Below are 23,770 nucleotides of genomic sequence, written 5' to 3' on the forward strand. Positions count from 1 at the left end.
CACAAAGAAAAAAAATACTTGCAACCGACGTAAGAGAGGGGTTGTCAATCCCTCACGGGTAAAAAGATAGGTGAAATTGTACTAGATTGGATAAATAGATCTCGCGGGAACGCGAGATAAAATAAATAAATAAAAAATGAGCAAGGTATTTTTGGGTTTCTGGATTAATAGATCTGAAAATAAAAAGAAAATAAAAATAGATCGTGAAGGCAAATTTAATAAAGAAGAGATCCGGGGGCCGTAGGTTTCACTAGTGGCTTCTCTCAAGAAAAATAGCAACGGTGGGTAAACAAATTACTGTTGGGCAATTGATAGAACTTCCAATAATCATGACGATCTCTAGGCAACGATCATTATATAGGCATCACGTCGATTAGTAGACCGGCTCCTGCCCGCATCTACTACTATTACTCCACACATCGACCGCTATCCAGCATGCATCTAGTGTATTAAGTTCATGGAGAAACGGAGTAATGCAATAAGAACAATGACATGATGTAGACAAGATCTATTTATGTAGAAATAGATCCCATCTTGTTATTCTTAATAGCAACGATACATACATGTCGGTTCCCCTTCTGTCGCTGGGATCAAGCACCGTAAGATCGAACCCATCACAAAGCACCTCTTCCCATGGCAAGAAAAATCGATCTAGTTGCACTACAAAAAAGACACTTCCGTGGTGATATGTGTTTGTCACGGTAGGTCACGTTTTCTGTCATGCATGTATATCCATGACAAATTTATGACAGAATCAAGATAGTCATACTTGTGCTATCGTAGAAGTGTTCCATGACATTACCAAAATTATCATCACGGAAGTGTCCACTTCCATGACGATAAATTGCGCGTCATGGAAGTGCTTTCTTCAAGGGTGACTGACACATGGCATCCACCGTAACGGGACGCCGTTAAGCTATCAGGTCCGGTTTTGGATACTATAACCCGTTAATAGCTCGGACCAATGAGAATTTTCCACGTGTAAAATTCTCATTGGCCGGGGAAACACGTGTCGGCTCAATGTTCGGACAGATGTCATCCACTCATTGGACAAGAGGCGCCTATGATACATCGACACGTGGCACGACCCAACAGAGGCCCATTTCGGTGGAAAGGTCGGCCCATTTGACTTGGTCAAAAGGTAACGGGCCGGCCCACGGAGAGCCTGTTAACGACCTGTTCATATATAGCCCACTTACGGCTGCTTACTACCGGCCCGTTACGGCCTATCGAAATTAAGCCCAGTAGCTTCATCTGGGCCGTCCAATATGATTCCAGCCCGTTGTAACTTCTGGCCCATGTATGGCCCATGATGTCTTTCGGCCCATATGAGGCCCTTTGTAACTCTCTTCCCATTAAAGGCCTGAGATGAAACTGGCCCATAATGAACAGTGTATCGCTTTATACCCATTAACGACCCATTATTCCATCGGCCGTTTCCTGCCCGTGTTAAATTTCGGCCTTCTAAGGGCCCATTTATTCTTGGGCTCATTTCTAGAATTCGGTTAGATATGGTCCGTTACTGGCCTGTTCCGTTTGTGGGCCAAATACAGCACGTGGTTACATTCGGCCCATTTGTGGCCCATTAACCTGTTGGGCTGTCTTCATAGCGTTATCAAGTACGGCCTATTAACGGCCCGTTATGGTCCACGAATAGTATGGCCCATGTTTGGCGAAATGATTATACGCCCCGTAGAAGGCCCATGGATCCTACGGCCCGTAGAAGACCAATGGATCCTACGGCCTGTAGAAGGCCCATGGATCATACGGCCCGTAGAAAGTCCATGGATCCTATGGCCCGTAAAAGTCCCATGGATCCTACGGCCCGTAGAGGGGCCCATGGATCCTACGGCCCGCAGGAGGCCCATGGTTACAACAGTCCGTGTGTTGCCATGATTATTGTGGCCTAGTTACCAAAACTAGGTTATTGTGGCCACTAAAAACGGGAAAAAGAACTGTAGCGACTATAAGCAAACAACTAAACAAGACAATAAGGAAATAAATAAGCAAGCAACTAATGCTAGCTGATTACAACTATTACACATATTACATCAACTGGGCATCAAAGTTCACCACCATTGCAAATATAGGGAACAAAGCAGCATATTACATACACTGGCCGTCAAAATTGGCCACTAGTACAAATAAACGCAGTAGAAAAACAAGTCCATAACTGAAACAACTTCAGAAGAGCTCAAGAAATGTTATCCTGTGTATCCACCATGCTGGAAATAAGCTTAGCAAGCTTATTATCTTTGTCCTGTTTGGCGCTAAAATCCTCCAACGCTTGCTATTGCACCAGAAAGTATGCATCTGAATGCTCTAGGGACTTCCGCTGTCCTTCCGCTTCTTGTCGCAACACAACTGATCAATGTCTTTCAGCTTGTAGTTGAGACTCAAGAAACCGAACTGATTCAGACAGTGAGTTTGAATACCTTGTGCAAGCGGTAGTGGCTAGTAACTCGAACAGTAAAGCAAGACAGGACTTTGGGGTTGCCTCATTGTCTTCAAGATAGTTTTCCTTAGCTGTTTTATCAGCTCTGTTGGAGACCAACAAGGATGTCTCACGATCCTGAACCTTATCTGCATTACTTCCTTTATCATTGCTTAATAAGGCACTCTTCCCCAATATTCCGTCAGCATTCTAAAAGAAGAAACAAGCAGACACATAACATGTTTAACATGTACTAGTATATGAAACTCATTTCGGTGAACCAGTTCATTAGTAAGGTGGACAATATTAAACTACCAAGTCTTCTATTGCCAAGTAGTAAATTATGAAAGCATCAAACAAACATATATCTATCACTGCTGCAGGATGCTGCTAACACGACACTACGATCAGAGACCGTTCGAGAAACTATGTGTGATGCCATAATCACAAATGGTGTTGTATGAAAACCGTCAGAAATGTGTAAGACGTTTGCGATGACGGATGCATCAAACACGGTTCAGGTTTTAGTTGTGTGTGCGATGAAGGGCATACGGTTCAGTTCAATGAACTGTTTGCGATGAGGAGGAACAAAAGAAACGGGAAGCTAGACGGAGGTGTGTGAGATACACAGCATACGGTTCACTCTGATGAACTGTTTGTGATTAGGCAACACAAAAGAAACGGTCAACCAGATCAAAGGTGTGTGCGATATATGGCATGCGGTTCACTCGGATGAACTGTTTGCGTTGAGACATGAGAACAGAAACGGCTCAACTTAACAAGATGTGCGTGATACGCGGCAAACAAGTCTGTAATCAGAAATGTGTCTGAAGACCGATAAGAACACAGACGGTTGCTGCTAATAAGACGTGTGTGTTTTGAGCAAACGATTGTTGGTATACAATTATGAGTGATTGATGAAAACATCACCGGTGGGTTCCATTATTTAGTCTGTGTGTGATGTGATTTTCTTTGTCCGCACACCATCTACGCTCTGTCTACAGAGCATCAACATATATACTCAAAAATATAGCATTGCATAACCAAATTAAGCATACAATTACACAAGTGACTACACACATAACATTTGCACACACCAAAGTAAGCAATTACATGCATACTAAAGTAGGAGAAATGGGGATCTAATCATCTACTTATTGTTGTGACGACGCTTGCCATTGCTCTGCTTCCGGCTGGATCCCTGGCCGTTTTGGGGAAGGAGGGACTTCCTCATGTCAACGATTCGCTGGTACATGTCGTAGCTAATGTATGCCTCCTTGGTCGCGTACACGACGTGAGCTTTATTGAGTTTCTCCATCTAGGCCGAATGCCAGGCACGCTTGTCCTTGTTGCACGAATCCTTCAAGTCTCTGTAGTAGGGGTCGATGATGGCCTCGACGAGGTGAACCAATGAGTCCTTCTCATGCTCCTTGCTTCCCCTGATCTTGTATTGGCCCTGGATGTCGACAAGATTCTGGTAGGCGATGCCCGAATTCTCGAGTGCCTTTACATCGTTGGTGATGTCCACCATAGCGAACATGTAGTGGGGGTTGTTGAGAAACCTGGCGAAACACTCGCAAGGCCTTGTGGCCAGGCAGTAGTGGTAGACGAGAATGTGGTGGCACACACACATCTGGGCGACGGTGACATTAGGACGAGACCCGGCACGAGTGCGGGTGTACTCGAGGTCGAACCCGACCACCTTGTGCTTCTCCTCAGCAAACAACAACTCCATGATGTGGATGGAGTGCTCCGCCCACACCGGGTCGTTGGTGTACACCACTGAGAGGTCCATGAACCTTCTGTGGGTGTCCACCATAGCACGCATGGTGAACTGCTGCTCGTCATCGGCAGCCGCTCAGAGCGCCATTGGAGCCGCGCAGGATACCCTCTAAGAATTTCTCGTGGTGGGTGTGCTTCTTGCAATGGTAGGGCGCGATCGAAAGGTTGAAGAGACACAAGGGTAGGTCAAATGGCCGCTATAATAAATGGGGGCCGGCCGGCCTGTAATCGTCACGTCTTGTCACGGCGTTCATAGCGGAGGATTCCAGAATCCAGTGCACGCTTGAAAACACTGCACCCCAGGCGTGGGCTCGAAGAGCCAGTTCCCGTGCTACCGCGATGTTTACCACGCAAGCTTCTCGCCTGCCTAGTTTGGCCACGCGTCGGCTAGAAGAGGGACAAATCATGGGCGTTTATTGGCAAAAAGCTTTGTAAAAACGAAGTGTGTGGAATGACTTCGGTCATAAGTTTACCCTTGGGTGATGAGGTCAAAGTTACACAGAAGGTTGATGATGGAAACCCGAGTGCAATAATTAATTCTGCGCTCTACAGTGCACACGGTGTAAGAAACCAATTGTGTGCAGTAATGTCGAAGATCACAGTCGAGTTAGCTATATAGATCGTCTGCTGTGAGATCGACAAGGTAAAATGATTCGAGAATGGTTAATAAAACCTAAGACCATTGCATATTAAGGTCAAAATAGTGCTAGCAATATACGCTCGAAATGTTACAAGGTTCAAATTCCAGAGTTATATGGCTCAAATTCGAAGATTACAAGGTTCAAACTGATATTAGAAATGAAATTCAGCTCATCAGCTACAAACGCTCGCGCTGATGCGCTGAACATGGATATCAGAGAGGTTCAAACTAATATCACCACTTCTAAGTCTGGCTTCGAAACCTCACAATTTTTGCAAAGGGGTCAGCCACTGAGAAGTCATGTATGGGGTTGACCCGATGACTTCCGATTACTCTGTCATCTAAAGTTCCAAAATGAAATTCAGCATTTTTGGAGCCTATTCCATTCTGTCGCAGGCGCCGGCGCTGATCAACAGACCATTCATTTTTGCGAAATAAATGTAGGGCAAACCTCATTTCCTTCAGCACCCTTGCTCTGAGAACAAAGAACCTGGCGAATATAATCTCCGGTAAGGTCCCTCGGTAGGAGTTCAAAGTAATTTCTGAGAGATGCAGATCTAGGCATTTGACGTGATTGTTATATTGTATCACATTATCCACCACTGGGCCTAATCTTATTTGCAAAATAAGAAAATGTGTTAGTGCCTACATGCAGTTTTGAACATTACTACAGGCCTAGCTATTTGGTTTGCAGGATTTGTAAAATGCACTAACATTCCATCTTCGATCTAACATGATTAACATGGGCATTTGATTACATTCTAGAAAAATGTAGCCTTCTTCCCAAGAGGTTGGAGTGGATGAAAAGTTCCCTAAGAAAACTAGTACACATGAATCCAAAGGAGAAATGCTTATTGATTGTAACCATATGGATCAAGCAACCAATATGGGGGGCATGTATGTACTGAAATCCTCCAAAAGAACCTTCAGAAATCGTAGTACATTGTCATTGTAAACTTGGAAAAAGGTGTCACAAATTGAACTCACTTATGGTTAACATTTAACATGAAAGGAACATCACCTCGATATATAGCTTCTCCAGGCACGGAAAGCATCTCAGGAAACTGACAACTTGCTCCAGGTTGGGCCCGATAGATTCTAGTGCTAAGACCTTCACTGTGCGCAGTTTCGGGGTCAAGCTTGTCGAAATCATTTTCTGAATGACAAACGAACAAAAATCTTAAAAATTAGAAATAATGTTAATTAGTAGACGGAGAGGTAGAAGGCGGTTGTTGTACCTGAACGGGTGTGGATCCAATAACAAATTCGGATTATTTGTCAGATGAGTAGCCCACCATTGTCAATTTTGGCGCAGAAATGACACTGATTCTTGTTGGACATTCTTGATCAACTACAAGTAATCTCTCAAGTGCAGGTGTCCTGGATGACCGTACTATGGTCCACCTTTTGTGATGTCTTCCTGCCGCACCAGCAACACACATAAATAGTACGGAGAGTCATGGAGGTGATGTGGAAGGTACTCAACCCATTGATCACCTGAAGACGAAGGTACTCGAGTGCAGTACAGGCACGGAGCAAGCGCTCCATGTCACCCTTTGAGAGGCAGACGGCGACGAGCTCGAGGTGCTTCAGTCATGGTAGAATAAGAGCGGGCGCGTCATTAAGGGGCGGGAAATGGCAGTTCCTGAACTTGGCGACGCGCAGCATGGGCGCGAGGCGGAGTGCGGACGTTGGCAGCGACCACATATGCCCGTCATCAAAAGTGAGCTCCTTGAGCTGATCTAGGGCGGGGGATCGAAACCAGTCGTCAAGCTTGGCTCGGTCCTTGCCGTTGGAACAGAACTTGCCCATTCTAAGGCCTTTGGTTGGGCCAAGGTGATTGCCGAGGATCTTGGAGAACGCATCCAAGATTTTGCGATAGCCATGGCGGAGCTCGTGGGTGTCGATGAGGTCGAGAGGGCTGGAGTTCCATAGGGGGCACCACCGCCGGGAAAGGAGGGTTGTCTGCGCCTCATATTTGATTGGGAGGAGGGAGATGATGACTCTCAACATATCATCGAGGAGGCTGCTGATTAAGTCTAGGCCTGCTGGAGTCGCTTGCGGTTCTAGCTCGCCCGCCTCTACTTGTTGGCAGCCCCATTCTCCACCTCCGGAGTCGCCTTGTCAGCGGCGCTTTTTGATAGAAATGGGAGTACAAGGAATATTTAGTTAAAACGGGGCAATAGAAAAGTGTATTGGCAACTAGAAGTTATTAGGTAGGAATATAGTAAGATAAGGGATTAGCAATTGGTTTCTTTAATACTACACAATTCATTTGACATTGCTGGGTAATTCAACATATGCAGATAGTTGGAAAGAAAACTTACTTCGAACAAAGTCTGGACGGATGATTTTGTCGGGGAAGTTAGCATATATCTCATGACCAGGCCCTTCTATGTGCAGTGCAATTTTAGTGCCAGCTTTCAGTACATAAAACTTTGCAATTTCATTCCAAAAGGCAGTACCAAAATAGGAGTCACCATGTTCATCAAGTCTTACAGTAGCAACGATTGTAAATCCATGGTTTGTGCGCAGTATGACATTCGTGGACCCTTGATGTATGTAAAGGGAAAAATTGTGCACTACATAATCTGTTGCATAGCGAGGGATGTCCTGCAGAAAATGGTAGGGTTGTTAAAGAAAATATGGTAACATGCAAATATGGGCCCAAATTGAAAGAACTGTATAGCAGTAGAAGTCGAAAGACAAAAGTCTATAATTAAACAGATAGGGTAAACATGATGTCATGGAAATATGAGAGTAATCGAAAGAACAATACATCATTAATTTTCCTAATATAGAAAGAAGAGGGGGAAAATCCCCTTTGACGTATATGGTGCATGTGGCATCTTTTATCCAAATGTAGAAATATTTAGAATATGTTCAGGAAAGTAGGCCATGCCAACCGATTTAGGGTGAGATTGAACATACCACGCGTGTCATAAGTTATCTGGTACGATGAGATGGAATCTCTGGCGGCGGTCACCAAGTCCTGAAGTATCGACGCACTGTACATTCTATGAATGAAAGAAAACCCTCAAATTAGCTCGAATAAAAATGAATTCACGGCGATTTTCGCCGGGTTATTAAAGGAGGCAGATGAACTGGGATAAGAGATGAGACAATATCTTGGTAAATTAGTTACCTTGCCATCCATGAGAAAGAACCCTTAGTACGGCAGATTCCCGAACCGGGCAGAGCTAGGTCGTCCGCGAGCAGCATAGAGAAAGTCGATGGCGATAGGCGGCGGCAAGCGGAAGTGGCAAAATGCGGTGGGCTTTGCCAGCAGCCTGGCGGCGTCAGGCATTGAGCTAAGTGTTTACCGCCGCGATAGGTGGTGCCATGGCATAGACGCGCACGAGCTTGTGCAGGTGTGAATGGGGAACATACCGGAGGGGCCGAGGTGGGTGGTGGGCGGGGTGAGGGTTTTGTGACGTGGGGATGGTGAGGGTTTTCTTTTTTCTCTTTTGAATTGGGTGGTGAGGGTTTTCTGTCCCACAAAGATTTTGGGGGCGACGGTTTGCTAGAGCGAACCATGTGTGATTGACGCAACAGGCAAAATGATAGTCATTGCACACGGTTCCAATTTTGGGAACCATGTGTGATTGACGTACTACCTCCGTCCTGGTTTATTGGTCCCCCGTTGTAATTTTCACCAAAATTTGGCGAAATATTTAACATACTCAGACATAGATAATAAGCGTACACGTACATAAGCATAGTTCAACCATAAGTACATAGTTCAACCGTCATTAAGCATACTCAAGCGCACATAGTTCGATCCATCCCACATCTCATCTCACATGCACCGGGCGTGATCCTGAAGCTTCTCCAGGTACTCGGCGTACGCGCCGTTCGCCACCCTGCAAGAATACTTCTGCTTGAAGGAGCCAACGGCCCGTCCTCTTGCATGCGCAAGAACACTTAGATATGCATCATGAATCTTGTGGATGCAAAATGGGCATCCATAGCCGTCGTTCTAGGTCCTAATACGCCTGTTATGCATTCCCGCATAAAGCTCCCTTAGGATTCGCCTCTTGTACCTCCTCTAGGCATCTTCATCCTCGCTGTCCACATCGTCAGACAGCACCTATACATATAGTAAAACAAATTTGGCATCAAATCACTGATTACATGCCGTGAAGGAGGATTAGGAATTTCAGGCTATTTATTTATACATATTCAGAGATTATGGTTCGACTTTTAAGCACAGTCGTCTATGTACAGACCAATCTTGAAGAAAATAATGGCACAAACATATGTAGGTCATTCAAAATCAATTGTCAAGTCCTGGCTAGGAATTATTAGCACGAACACTAACCCTAGTCGGATTACTTGCAGAAATCATTTGCACAGATGAAACAATTAATCACTTATCACATGTACCATTCAAACAATCAATACACTACACAGATCTAATGAAACTTACTCAGATTTCATGGATTGGGAGAACATAACCACAGGATTTCTATTCCAAAAAGGGGGAGGCAGGCATAACCAGAGAAACCTTATGATCTATTTGACACATAAATGGGTATAGATGACTAACCAGTTGTTCATCGTCGTCGGAGTGGTCGTCGGAGTCGATGTGGAACTCCGCCTCCGGTTGTGGAAGCTCGATGCCATCGACGACGTCAGGGTGCAGCGATAACTCGCTGGCGGTGACAGCAACCTCTATCTCCATCTCCACGACGTGCTCCGGTGCTTTAGCAGCCCCGGCGTCGCCACTCACTCCGATGGGGCCCTTTGGCGGCATCCTCATACACTAACGGCTTTGAGGACTGAGAGCGGCGTCGAGGTTGCAAGAGGAGAGAGAGGATTGTGTTTGCGTAGCGAGGATGGGGGGTGCGGCCGCTCGGGCGCACCATTAATATGGAGTAGTGGGAGTTGTGGGAGAGAGGCGAGCGGCGGTCAAACCAATGGCTCGCCTCCCAGTGAGCCTGCGCACCGGATTGCTGGCATGCCTACCAAAGTTTCACACAGCTACTCACACGCCTCCCGATGACACAGCGCAGTGAGCACGCCTCTGTCAATTCACACACCTGCACGCACGCCTCCCCGTCTGCCTATGCGGCGGACTGCTCGCATGCATCCCGTCAACTCACGCCTGCTCGCAAGCCACACGAGTCACGCGGCGGCACATATATTGTTTTTCTATTTGGATGATTAATGCTGCCGCTTTATTTCTTAACCGAAGCATGGCACGTGTCCATTATTGGTCTAATGCTCACGGTTCGAATAAATAATCCGTTTAGGATATTGGTTCCCAATTATTAATAATCTCCCGTCTGTAATTAGATAAAGATTACATCAAAACTGGTCTCAAATTTGACAAAAAAAGTACAATGCCACTTTGTATTGGTGTCCATATGACAACACGATAAGTTTCATGAACTTCAAATAAGTTTTGGATGTACTAGAATTTAAAAATCAAGATTCTCAATGTTTGAAATTTGTTGCACGGGGAGTAAACATGCACCCAGTGAGACACATGTGTTTTTGCAATCCATTTAGGTGCACTGTCACATGTGCATGTAGCTCAGATTTGATTTTTGCACATTATACCCATAGAAAATCAATCAATCAATGTACTAAAATGTCTTAATGATCTCTGTGAATTTTTTGAAATTAAAATGTCCCTCCTTTGGTAACATGTATGTTCACCGCAGGATAATTAATTTAGCATGCATCGTAGTTGCGGTGGATTCGCGGTGTGTGTGTGGTGTGTGCGTCTGGGGGTGGCGGGTGGCTCACAGTACACTACGAGTTGTGAGCCACTGTGTGGGTTGGCTGTTTTGTTAGGTAGGCTGGTGCCACATCAGAGTCGTGAAATCGTTATTTAAAACATTACACAACCCTTTCGTACATAAATGTTTTGGCCACATGCAGTCAATGGTTGTCCTACACGACACTCGATACTCGCGTGTGATGCTTTCTGTGGGCCCACGAGGTCGTCGTCCATCACTTTGATGAACAGCCGGTAGTGAGGTTAATTTGACCAGCAAGGTATAATCTTTTTCGTTTGTGTTATGGTGGTATATAGTACGCGTCGAAGAGGTGGGAGGGGACTAGCATATATACTATGCGTGTGCGTCCGTGAACAAGTACACCTCACTCGGTGTCGACTTTTTGGTTACCGAGGCACGTGCCACATCAAAATTGTGAAATTGGTTATTCAAACATCACACAACACCTTTTTGGGCCACATGCATATATATCCTAGCTAGGACACTCACGTGTGACGCTTCCATCTATGGGCCCACGAGGCCATCATCAATGCATGCATGCATGCATCACTTTGACCTACATCAGGAGAGGTTAATTAATTTCACCATTGATGAGGATTATTTTGGGTTTTACTTGTACATATATTACGGCAGGAGCATATAGTATGCGGTGAAGAGGGGGGAAGGGGACCATCATATGTAGTACGCTTGATATGAACCTCGCTCTGTGTGGGTGCATGGTTTATGGTTTTTGAGGCATGTGGCACATCAAAGTTGTGCATTTTGGGTATTCAACATATATATGTTTGGCCCACATGCAAAAGTAAATAATTGCACATATAGAGCATCACATTGTGAACAACTGAAATAAACAAATCATGGGTTTCCTCACTTGTCACAGATGGGCTCGTTCCCGTGGGAAGAGCATGGACCCTGGATGTGCTCCATGGTGTCATAGATGGGCTCCTTCCCCTTGGAAGAGCACGGTTGCAGGGTGTCCTCCCTGATGTCGCAGACTGGTCCTTTCCCCTTGGAAGAGCAGATGGGCTCTTTCCCCTTGGAAGAGCCGGAGAGGGTGCCGTCCTCGTGGTCGCCGTCGATGAGGTCTGACTTGGAAGCTGTGGATCCCAAGCCAGCGTCGCAGAATGTGTCCGTCAGAAATGACAAAAGGGGCTCGATGGCGATGTAGAATGGCAAATTGTTGGCAGCAAGGTAGAGGAGATCAGTGGCGGGGCCATGGATGAGATCGACGGTGGTTGAACCCCAGGGGTTGGGGTGGGCCACTTAACCTGTGATACAACCCGCCTCAGGGCGTCGCTGTCGATGACCTCGATGTCGTAGCCGGCAGATGGGACATGCCCGCATACTCTAGCCCGCTGCTTGAATGCATGCCGCCAGTAATGGTCGTCAGCTTCCTCGGCAACGTCGGGCGAAGAGACCGCTATACACCTCTTTTGGGCCAATCACTCCTCAAGCTCCACGAGAAGCGTAGCCGGGCTTAGGCTGCGATGCTCTGGAGTGGGGATGGGGATGGGGATCTGTGGGAAAGGGGGTGTTTGGCAGGCGTCATCTAAGAAACTCAGGGTGGCCTGGGTATGGAGATCGGTGGGTAAGCTACACGGGCAAACCGGTAGATGTTGACAATGAAGGCCTTGCGGCGGCGGCGGTAGCGGCAGCGGGGACTTTGCTAGGGTTTCGAGCGAGGGAGGGTGTGTGTGTGTGCACGCACACACGCATGCCCAAGGAGGTTTTGGTGTGTGTGTGTGTGGAGGGGGGGTGCACGGGGTGTTTGAGGAAATGACACGGGTACTAAAAATTTTACTACGCGGGAGTCAAACGCGGGAGTGAAATTCCGGGCTATTGAAAATTTTGGTGATAGTGCATCGCACACGGTCCGGAGATAACAACCGTGTGTTATGAAAAAGAAAAACCCTCGAGGCGGGCAGATATTTTCGATGCAGGTGGGATTGGGAACAAGAAACATCGCACACGGTCCGGAGATAACAACCGTGTGTTATGAAACAGAAAAACCCTCGAACCGGGCAGATATTTTTGAGAGGGGGAGCCTCGTGGAGCCCAATGTACTATGCAGATGTGTGCGTGACAGGTGCACCGGCATGGCACATGGATAGTTTGAGTGAACCGTGTCTGTTGCGTCATCCGACTTGTCTAATGTTCATAAATTTGGCGAAAAATGACGCGGGAGAGGGTCAGAACATGAACACACTTGCTTGTGGACCAAATTTATATATCAAAAGGGTGGTTTGATTTTCAAATACCAAATGCAACTTTGATGTGGCACCTCTCTCGCAAAGCGCACAATATTGCTTGCTCCCACCCTCTCGTGTCAGCACAAAGGGAATCCTAAGCTATGAATGCATTCCCCCTCCCCCTCAACCGAGGTTCACCTAGCAAAGTGCGAAGTAGCTAGCAGCCCCCCTCATCCCTCGTGCCGGCACGAAGGGAATCCTAAGCTATATATTATGAATGCATGCCCCCTTCCCCTCAACCAAGGTTCACCTAGCAAAGTGCGAAGTAGCTAGCAGCCCCCCTCCTCCCTCGTGTCAGCACGAAGGGAATAATAAGCTATATATGAATGCATGCCCCCCCAACCGAGGTTCACCGTAGCAAAGTGCGAAGTAGCTAGCAGCCTGCTACCTCTTGAGCACTGCGTTGGATTTCCTTGAAGAGGAAAGGATGATGCAGCAAAGTAGCGTAAGTATTTCCCTCAGTTTTTGAGAACCAAGGTATCAATCCAGTAGGAGGCTGCACGCAAGTCCCTAGTACCTGCACAAAACAAATAGCTCCTCGCAACCAACGTGATAAGGGGTTGTCAATCCCTTCACGGTCACTTACGAGAGTGAGATCTGACAGATATGATAAGATAATATTTTGGTATTTTTGTGATAAAGATGCAAAGTAAAATAAAAGCAAAGGAAATAAATAAATATTGGAAGATTAATATGATGAAGATATACCCGGGGACCATAGGTTTCACTAGTGGCTTCTTTCAAGAGCATAAGTATTTTACGGTGGGTGAACGAATTATTGTAGATCAATTGACAGAATTGAGCATAGTTATGAGAATATCTAGGTATGATCATGTATATAGGCATCACGTCCCAGACAAGTAGACCGACTCCTGCCTACATCTACTACTATTACTCCACTCATCCACCGCTATCCAGCATGCATCTAGAGTATTAAGTTCATGAAAACAGAGTAACGCCTTAAGCAAGATGACATGATGTAGAGGGATAAATTCATGCAATATGATAAAAAAACCATCTTGTTATCCTCGATGGCAACAATACAATACGTGCCTTGCTGCCCCTACTGTCACTGGGAAAGGACACCGCAAGATTGAACCCAAAGCTAAGCACTTCTCCCATTGCAAGAAAGACCAATCTAGTTGGCCAAACCAAACTGATAATTTGAAGAGACTTGCAAAGATAACCAATCATACATAAAAGAATTCAGAGAAGATTCAAATATTGTTCATAGATAATCTTGATCATAAACCCACAATCCATCTGTCTCAACAAACACACTGCAAAAAAAAGATTACATCTAATAGATCTCCGCAAGAGAGGGGGAGAACATTGTATTGAGATCCAAAAAGAGAGAATAAGCCATCTAGCTAATAACTATGGACCCGAAGGTCTAAGGTAAACTACTTGCACTTCATCAGAGAGGCTATGGCGTTGACGTAGAAGCCCTCCGTGATGGATGCCCCTCCGGCGGAGCTCCGAAACAGGCCCCAAGATGGGATCTCGTGGATACAGAAGGTTTCGGCGGTGGAATTAGGTTTTTGGCTCCGTATCGTAAAATGCGATGAATCCTTCTCTCTTATTTTTTTCTCCCCGAAACCAAATATATAGAGTTGGGGTTGAGGTCGGAGGAGCTCCAGGGGGCCCACGAGGTAGGGGGGCGTGCCCCCACCCTCGTGGACAGGTGGTGGGCCCCCTGGTCTTCATCTTTTTCAAGGATTTTTTTATTATTTCCGAATAGATGTTCCATGAAGTTTCAGGTCATTTCGAGAACTTTTGTTTCTGCACATAAATAACACCATAGCAATTCTGCTGAAAACAGCATCAGTCCGGGTTAGTTCCATTCAAATCATGCAAGTTAGAGTCCAAAACAAGGGTAAAAGTGTTTGGAAAAGTAGATACAACGGAGACGTATCACAGCCCCCCTCCCTCGTGTCGGCACGAAGGGAATCCTAAGCTATGAATGCATGCCCCCCAACCGAGGTTCACCTAGCAAAGTGTGTAGTAGAGCTAGCAGTCCCCTCCCTCGTGTTGGCACGAAGGGATTCCTAAGCTATGAATGCATGCCCCCCCCCAACCGAGGTTCACCTAGAAAAGTGCGAAGTAGCTAGCAGCCCCCTCCCTCGTGTCGGCACGAAGGGAATCCTAGCTAAGCTATGAATGCACATGCCCCCCCAACCGAGGTTCACCTAGCAAAGTGCGAAGTAGCTAGCAGCCCCCCCTCGTGTCGGCACGAAGGGAATCCTAAGCTATGAGCATGCCCCCTCCCCCCAACCGAGGTTCACCTAGCAAAGTGCGAAGTAGCTAGCAGCCCCATCCCCCTCGTGCCGCCATGAAGGGAATCCCAATTAAGCTATGAATGCATGCCCCCCCCAACCGAGGTTCGCCTAGCAAAGTGCAATGTAGCAACCCCCCCACACACACTTTCAATCGGCGGGCCAGAGAGGCATATATCTCACCAAGATGGATCGTAAAACGGACCAAGAATAATCCACCTTGGTCATACAACCTCTCTCTTGTTGTTGGTCAAAGTGAAGGCCGTCCATGCGACCCCGGAGAGGGGCTAGCTCGCCAATAATCACGCAAGTGGCTAGTCCCCGAAGACAACCACTGCATGCGTGTGGCCCAAACATATGTATGGAGAGGTTTGTTTTTGAGTAACAATGAACAACTTTGATGTGGCACCGTGATTTCGAACTAGAAATCCCCACACTAAGTGAGGGTTAGGTTGACGATGCATATGTATGTTACACCACACTTCAAGCCAATGACGAGGATTCATATACGCATGCATGCGTGCATAGTATATGCGCTCAAACTTAATTAGGTCTAAATCTCACCATGACCTATACTATGATAACACTAACCAAATGAAGAATTCGCCATGGTAAACTATCTTTTTGTTGGTCAAGGTGATCATGGATGTCCACGCGGGCCCACGAATATATTGGCTTGTCACTGATAACCACGTGAGGGAGTGTATCGTTCGAAGGCAACCACTACATGCATATGTATGGAGGTGATGCGTGCATGCATGTTTGAATACACAACATTGATCTAGCGCGTGTGTCAAAAATCATACACTAGCTCCCCACACAGAGCAAGATCGGTTCATGATGGTGTCGTTGTATTAGCCACTTCGACTCGATATGAGGGATTCATGCGTACACATGCATATGTGTGTGCTCAAAGTGTATCATGCATGTCATCCCAGAGCAAAAATAATAATCCCCTCCTAAGTCAAATTAACCTCTCTTGTTGTCAGGCAAAAAGAAGTGATGGGCCAAGTGGGCCCATAGATGGAAAGCATCGATATCGCTGATAACCGCTTAAGTGGGTGCGAGAGGACGACCACCACTGCTTCAGTACATTTCATCAATCCAATTTTAAACATACCGATAGGAATGCATATATTTGCTTGATGTTGTCGGATTTCGGGTTTCGGCAGACCCTTGAGGTTCGAACACTGGGGTGCGCGCGGAGATCTCTCCCCTACCGATCTGCGTCCAATCTCCTCGCGTGATCTAAGCTGGAAACAACGAACAACACAAGGGACACGAGGTTTATACTGGTTCGAGCCACCATTGTGGTGTAATACCCTACTCCAGTGTGTGGTGTGGTGGATTGCCTCAGGGGCTGATGATGAACAGTACAAGGGAAGAACAGCCTCGCGAGAGGTGTTCTTGAGCTGGTGCGATGAACTGCTAGGGTGGGTTCAGTCGCCTCTCTCTCTCTCTGCTAGGGCTCTACCAGATTTCTAGATGTCTCTCTCTCGATCTCTAGATGTCTAGATGTCTCTACTCTGTGGTGGCTAGCTCTATTTATAGAGGCCCTGGGCCTCTCCCCAAATAATGAGCGGGAAGGGCGCCAACAATTGGCCATTTTGAAGGGGAACATCTAGTACAAGTTATCCTGACCAAAGGTGGTCTTCGACTGCCAAAAGTACTGGTGATGACGCTGTCTTGGGCTCCACGGTGACCTCCGTCCTGCCGCTCTACTGGTCTTGGTCTCGTTGCACCGGAATGGTAACCTTTGCCCGATGCCTTGGCCTGTGCTTGCCCCCTTTGCACCAAAGGGGAAACAAGGACACTGCGCAGGCCGGCGCCCGCCTGGCGCCCGCCTGGTCTCGATCGTCATGGCTTGCGTCACGGGCTCCTCGCCAGGTATCCCTGCCTTGATCTCTCCGCCTCCTCGCGAGCCTGCCTGATGAGGCTGCCTCAGAGGAAGCTTTCTGTCATCCGCCCCTTGAGGCTTGGCCCCTCGTGAGGGTCTTGAGCTTGAGCTGATGAATATGGGCCGCGCTGGGGCCCCACTTGAGCCACGCCGCAGGCCGCAGGCAGGCAAGTCTGGGGACCCCCGTTCCTAGAACGCCGACAGTAGCCCCCGGTCCCAAGGCGCGCCCGGGCTTGGCCTAGCAGGGAAGCGAAGGGGCAAGCGCGAAGCGCCGCGGGCCCCAATAGCCTGCGGCCTTGGGCGCCGCGTGGCGATTGATTAGACGTGGGCATCTGCGCTTCCCCACGACGCCTTGTTACACGCTTGGCTAAGCGGACCCGTAGTTGCACACAGTTGTTCCTCCTTTCCGCTGCTCGCCCGCCTCCTAACTTTCCTTCTTCTTTGAGCTCCAACCTCCGCTGCCAATCCGGCTCGAGTTCTTCCTCCTCCTCACCGCCATGGCACCGACGAAGAAAGGAATGGGAAAGAAGCACGCGCCTTCGCCCCGCACACCTCTAGCGGTGACCCTTGCCGTCGCCCGGTCGATCATACTCAATCCAGAAGCTTTGGACAAGGTCCGCTCCGCCCTTGCAACTATCTTCAATGAGTGCGGCAGGACCACGGCCTGGCCTGCGTCCCATGCCTCCCTTGATAGGATCGTCACGGAGGTCCGATTCTTCGCCGATGCCCTATGGGCGGGTCTGGTTCCCCCCTTTTCCGCCTTCTTCAACGCGGTGCTCTCCCATTATCAGATCCGCATGGTGCACCTCGGGCCGGAGTCCATTACCCTTCTGGCTGTCTTTGCTTTTGTTTGCGGGGCGATGATAGGCATTCCTCCTTCCGTGGCCCTGTTGCGCCACTTCTTTTCCTTGCGCCTGAGCGACCCCACTCAGTGCTCAGGGTGCGTGAGCTTCTTCGCCATGCCAGAGACGGACGCTTGAGGGATCGACTTTAGCCTTCCTTCTCCTGAGGCCAGGTTCAGAGAGCGGTGGCTGTACGTGGACGTTGGAGTGCCCAACCCTCTGCTCTCGCACCCGACCTCGCCTGCTGTTCCTCACGCGGGTTGGGACCATGAGGTGCTCGCGAGCCCCTGGCTCGCCTTCGTCTGGCGCCGCTTCCAGAGTTTGAGGGCGCTCAATGTGACAGCGCCCAAGGTGGTGAAGGAGTTCCTCCAAAGTCGCATTGCTCCTCTTCAGTGCCACTCTCGCCGGATGTGGGACTTTGCGGGGCATAGAGACCGCATGCGGCTTCAGGAGGAGGACTTGGCGCCTGAAGTGCTGCGGACGGTGCTTAGGGTCTTGACTGGCGATCCTTCCCCAGGCAGCCTTCGGAGTAATGGTGTCCTCTTGTATCTTTGCTCCGGCAGGGCCAATTTTGTGAGGCAGATGCCCGACTTCGACGAGTGGGACTGCGCCCGGCTGGCCTCACGGGGCCCCGCGAGAACCCAGCCACCGTGGTTGCTTCTCCTGCCGCCCACAGCGGTCCTTCCTTGGGCGACAGGGTGGGGAGACGAGAACCAGCGAGAGTTGAGGCGCCCGATGTCGAGGTGCTGATGCCGCGAGAAGCCTCAAAGGCGGCGTCTCCCGAGGCCCGCCCTGGAGCGGCGGCAGGTGCGGAGTTGCGGCCTGTGGTTCCTGAGGCTGGGGCTCCCGATCCCCCAGCTGTTCCTCGCGAGGCGACGCCTGACGGCGCCCCCCAGGCTGACTCCTCCAGCGCTGATCATCTTGACGCTTCTTCCACACCAGGGGCCGACCCCTGCGCCGGGCGCTTAGGTCGGTTCCGCGTAGACTTCGCGGACCTCCACAAGAGGAAGGAGGCCTTGGGTGGCAACGACCGCCCTTGCCGCTTGTTGAAGTGCAGGAAGTACTTTGCCATGGATGAGTAAGTCTTCTTCTTTCCTTGCTCGTTTACTTTTCTATCCCGGCGACTGAGTGTGGCCCTTTCAGGCCCTGCCCTGCGGAACCCGCTGAGCCAGCCCGGGAGGCATCCCCCCAAGCTTCGCCTCCGCTGGCCCTGGGCTCGCCGAGCTCGAGCGGCACCCCTGCTGCTGGACCAGTTGATGGAGTGGTCCGTTCCATAGGGCACCTCGAGCCTGCGCGCCCGCTGTCCTTTCTTCATGAGTCCTCCTGGGGCTCATCCGGCCTGCCTCGTGTTCCTCCTCTGATCATAGATGGTGAATGGCTGAAGTCTGTCTTTGGCTCCTCCTCCATGGGTGGACCGACGCTAGGCCGGATTCCCAGAGAGGTCCGTTCGGCGATGGCTAGGGCGCCAGCCCCCAGCCCCGCGCCGGGAGGGGGCCTGCCGCCTCGGGGCCCTCCGCATGCTCCGGTGGAAGAGGGTGATGTAGAAGACATGCTCAGGCATGCTCGGGAGCGACGCGCCCTTCGCGAGAGTTCCTCCAGAGGGCGGCGGATGCGGTGAGCCGGATCGGGGCAGAGCTTGCTGATGAGGATGCGCTCCTCGAGGCCGAAGGTTTGCGCCTTACTGAGGAGAGGCGCAAACTAAAGGTAGCCATCGCCCTCGCGCGTCACCAACGTGATCTCAAAAATGCGAAGGCTGAAGCATCGCTGGCAGCTTCGCGGGAGGCCTGCTCCCAGGCCGTTGAGGAGGCTCGAGAGGCAGACCGACGGCGCAAGGATGTGGAGGAGCGCGCACGGGAGCTCCAAGCCTGGAGTAACTCCCTGGAGCAGCAAGTGGAACTGCGCCAGGCGGCCCTTGAGTCGATGGGGGTGGCCTCTGTTGACCGGGCGGAGCTTCTGAAGCGCGAGGAGGCACTGACGCTGGAGGCCGCCGAGCGTAACCTTGACCTTGGGCGATTGGAGACGAGGGAGCGCCTGGTGGCCCGGGCGGAGGATGACGTTGCCGCGCGCGAAGCCCGGGCCTAGGAAGAAGTCGATCGCCGCGTGGCGGAAGCTCGCTCGGCCTTCGAGCACGAATACGAGACGAGGTTGGGGCTGATCAAGGCCGAGGCTGAGGGCAGGACCGCAGCCCTCAGGGCCAAACTGACCGAAGTGAGGCGGCGTGCGGACTCCTCCGCAGCCGCCCTCAGCGCGGCGTAGGCGGAGCTGTCCTCTTCCCGGGCCGAGCAGCTTCTTCTCCAACAGAGGGTTGATGACGCCGAGGCCGCCGCGCAGCGGAATGAGGACGAGATCCGTCGGCGGCGGGTTCTGGAGCATGTGCATGCCCCCATGCTTCAAACGCTCAGAGAGAGGGCCAACACAGCTTTGGGCTATATCTGCGAGGCTGCCGCTAAGGAGCCGCACGAGGTCAACTACGCCGGCAACCTCCAATTTTTCACCGATGTGGTGACTCTTCTGGAGAGCCAATCTGAGAGGTCCCATTGGCTTGTCGAAGAGAGGAGCCGAGCCTTGGTCGGGTGTGCCTTCTCCCGCGTCTTCAGCCATCTGCAGGACAGGGACCCCCACTTCGACTTCGACGCTACCATCGCACCCGTGCCCATTGCCGTCCAGGGCGACCTGGCGCGGTGGCTGGAGGAGAACGTGGACGCCCTCGTCTGGGCCATTGCATCTGATGACGACGGTGTGGTCGTGGGCGCCAATGAAGGCGGCGTTATGGACGAGCCTGGCGCTGATGGAGATCCTGGCGGCGGCGGCAATGTCGACGACGCCAGTGATGCCTCCGAGGATGCCCAAGAAGACGCGGTGAGTGATATGTCCGACTGACTGCATGTCACTGCTGTTTAACCTGCATGAAGAAGGTTCGGGCTTAGCCCTAAAGAATGTAAGAGCATTTTGGGAGGGGTAGCCCCTCATGTAAAGGTTTGCAATTAGTACCCTGGTAAGCATAATGTTACGTGTGAAATTAGCCGCTGGCCCGGTGATGGGTCAGCTGACTTGTGTACCTTCCGACCCTGACGAGTCCCGAGCGGGCCTGCGGGGGCCGCTGCTCCTCGGGTGTCTTCTGATTAACTTGTACATTCCGCGACGAAAACCTCCGGAAAGGGTGCGGTGACAGCGGTCCTGGCTGTAAAACATGCTTGGCCCGGCCCGGCTCGCGAGGGGCTCGCGAGGGGGGGGCAGTCGACTCTAACTTTGGACGCAAAGCCGAAACCAGAACGCGAGAGATTGCTTGAACGAGACTAAACACCCCTTCCCCCAAACACACGCAAGCATCGAGCTCAAATCCAACTTAAATCCAAATCGAAGAAATTGTCAACAAGGAAAGGCAAAAGCAAGAGGCCGCGTCCGGCACCTAGTCTAGTCTTCGATGTCTTCTCACCAGCGCGGAGCTAAGTGCTGCCACTGGGTGTGGGCGGGAGCCCCCGAGGCCCGAGGGCGGCTCTCCGGAGACTCCGGGCGTGTACAACCCCACTCATTATTACGTGAGAGTGTCACAGGAGGCGAGCTTCACAGGCACTGGGCCTTCTTCATAGGTACCGGCCTTGCTTCATATCGCCAGACGAGGGCCCCGCCTTGCGCCTCACTCTGCCACCATCAACGGCGACCGGAAACTAGGACGACGCCAATGGGGCAGAGCGGTCGCCAGCGGTTCCCCCGATGACCACGGGTCCCCTGCCGGGGGCAGGCCTTGGGGCACCTCCCCGACAGGGGGCCTACCTCCTGAGAATGCCTTGCTCCGACCGCCGCGGTGATGAACCCGAATCTCGGCCCCTCTCCTGCAGCCCCCTGCGTCCTCCTCCTGAGGGGTATGAGGCTGCAGAATTGGGGCAGCCACCTGCTGCGGCGACCTGTATCTCATGCGACCCATGGTTAGCATAAGCTTGCTCCTGAGGGATGAGTGGTACCCGATAATTGCCGCCGCCGGTGCGACCGTCGAGGCTCTCCTGGGGTTCCCGAAAGAGCTCAGCTTCTGGCGTCTCCTCGCCCCAGCCTGGCCTGAGGAATGAGCCATGATCTTCTTCCAGCGTGCACCCCTGATCCACCATGTGGGGCACATAAGCTTCTGGGGCCACCGCCTCGTGTGCCTCGCCGTAGCACCCTGTATGCCATGCAGCCTGGCTTGGAGCGTCGTCTTGGGGGTGATGACGCGGCGGTCCGCCGAGGCCGAAGGCCACGGCGTGCACCCCTTCGCTGGCCTAAGAGGGGGCTGGCGTGACTTGTCGCCCGGTGCCGGCGGGGGTGTTGACGCTGGACGGGCCCTGGAGTCCACTGGAAGTCGCATGCGTGTGCATGATGCCACCATGCGGCCCGCCTTGGGTCTGGGGTGGCAGCTGGACGAAGAAAGGAGGTGCTCCTGAGGCGGCGGCGTCTAGGAGCTCAGCTACTCGCTCCAACAACACGTCGCGGCCGCTCTCCAGCAGTCGGCACCGTAGCAGCTCTCGGGCCACTGTGAGCACGGCCCGGGAATTCGCTTGCTCCCGCCGGGTGTACGGCGCTGTGGCCGCGGCATGGTCTGAGGCCCTTGCTGCGGCCCGCACCTGCCGTGGTGTGAGGGCAGGCGGCGTCCGACCGCGTCGCCCGCGCCCCGCAGTGCCCTGCAGAGCGCGGGCTGCCTGAGGCGCAAGGTTGAGGTCGCCCTGGGCTGGTGCCACGGCGTGGATGGGCCACGCTGCCCAGCGGTCAACGTTGGCCGTCGGCTCGCTTGACATCTGAACGGGAAGGCTACGGAATGTGATGCGGAGGAAGAAGGATTCCGGCGCACCCCTACCTGGCGCGCCAAATGTCGGATTTCGGGTTCCGGCAGACCCTTGAGGTTCGAACACTGGGGTGCGCGCAGAGATCTCTCCCCTACCGATATGCATCCAATCTCCTCGCGTGATCTAAGTTGGAAACAATGAACAACACAAGGGACACGAGGTTTATACTGGTTCGGGCCACCGTTGTGGTGTAATACCCTACTCCAGTGTGTGGTGTGGTGGATTGCCTCAGGGGCGGATGATGAATAGTACAAGGGAAGAACAACCTCGCGAGAGGTGTTCTTGAGTTGGTGCGATGAACTGCTAGGGTGAGTTCAGTCGCCTCTCTTTCTCTCTCTCTCTCTGCTAGGGCTCTACCAGATTTCTAGATGTCTCTCTCTCTCGATCTCTAGATGTCTAGATGTCTCTACTCTGTGGTGGCTAGCTCTATTTATAGAGGCCCTGGGCCTCTCCCCAAATAATGAGCGGGAAGGGCGCCAACAATTGGCCATTTTGAAGGGGAACATCTAGTACAAGTTATCCTGACCAAAGGTGGTCTTCGGCTGCCAAAAGTACTGGTGATGACGCCGTCTTGGGCTCCACGGTGACCTCCGTCCTGCCGCTCTGCTGGTCTTGGTATCGTTGCACCGGAATGGTAACCTTTTCCCGATGCCTTGGCATGTGCTTGCCCCCTTTGCACCAAAGGGGAAACAAGGACACTACGCAGGCCGGCGCCCACCTGGTCTCGATCGTCATGGCTTGCGTCACGGGCTCCTCGCGAGGTATCCCCGCCTTGATCTCTCCGCCTCCTCGCGAGCCTGCCTGATGCGGCTGCCTCAGAGGAAGCTTTCTGTCATCCTCCCCGTGAGGCTTGGCCCCTCGCGAGGGTCTTGAGCTTGAGCTGATGAAGATGGGCCGCGCTGGGCTCCCACTTGAGCCACGCCGCAGGCCGCAGGCAGGCAAGTCTAGGGACCCCCGTTCCCAGAATGCCGACAGATGCTAAGCCTGTTATAGCTAGCATATGTCTCTTTTAAAGTTTTTTGATTGTTCGGTTGTTTGTAGTTAGCATATGTTCAGTTTCAAATGCTATCTTTGGTTGTTCGTAGTATG

This window comes from Triticum urartu, chromosome 5A, assembly GCF_056163025.1.
Source record: "Triticum urartu cultivar PI428250 chromosome 5A, HENAU_Tu73, whole genome shotgun sequence".
Taxonomy (NCBI): domain Eukaryota; kingdom Viridiplantae; phylum Streptophyta; class Magnoliopsida; order Poales; family Poaceae; genus Triticum; species Triticum urartu.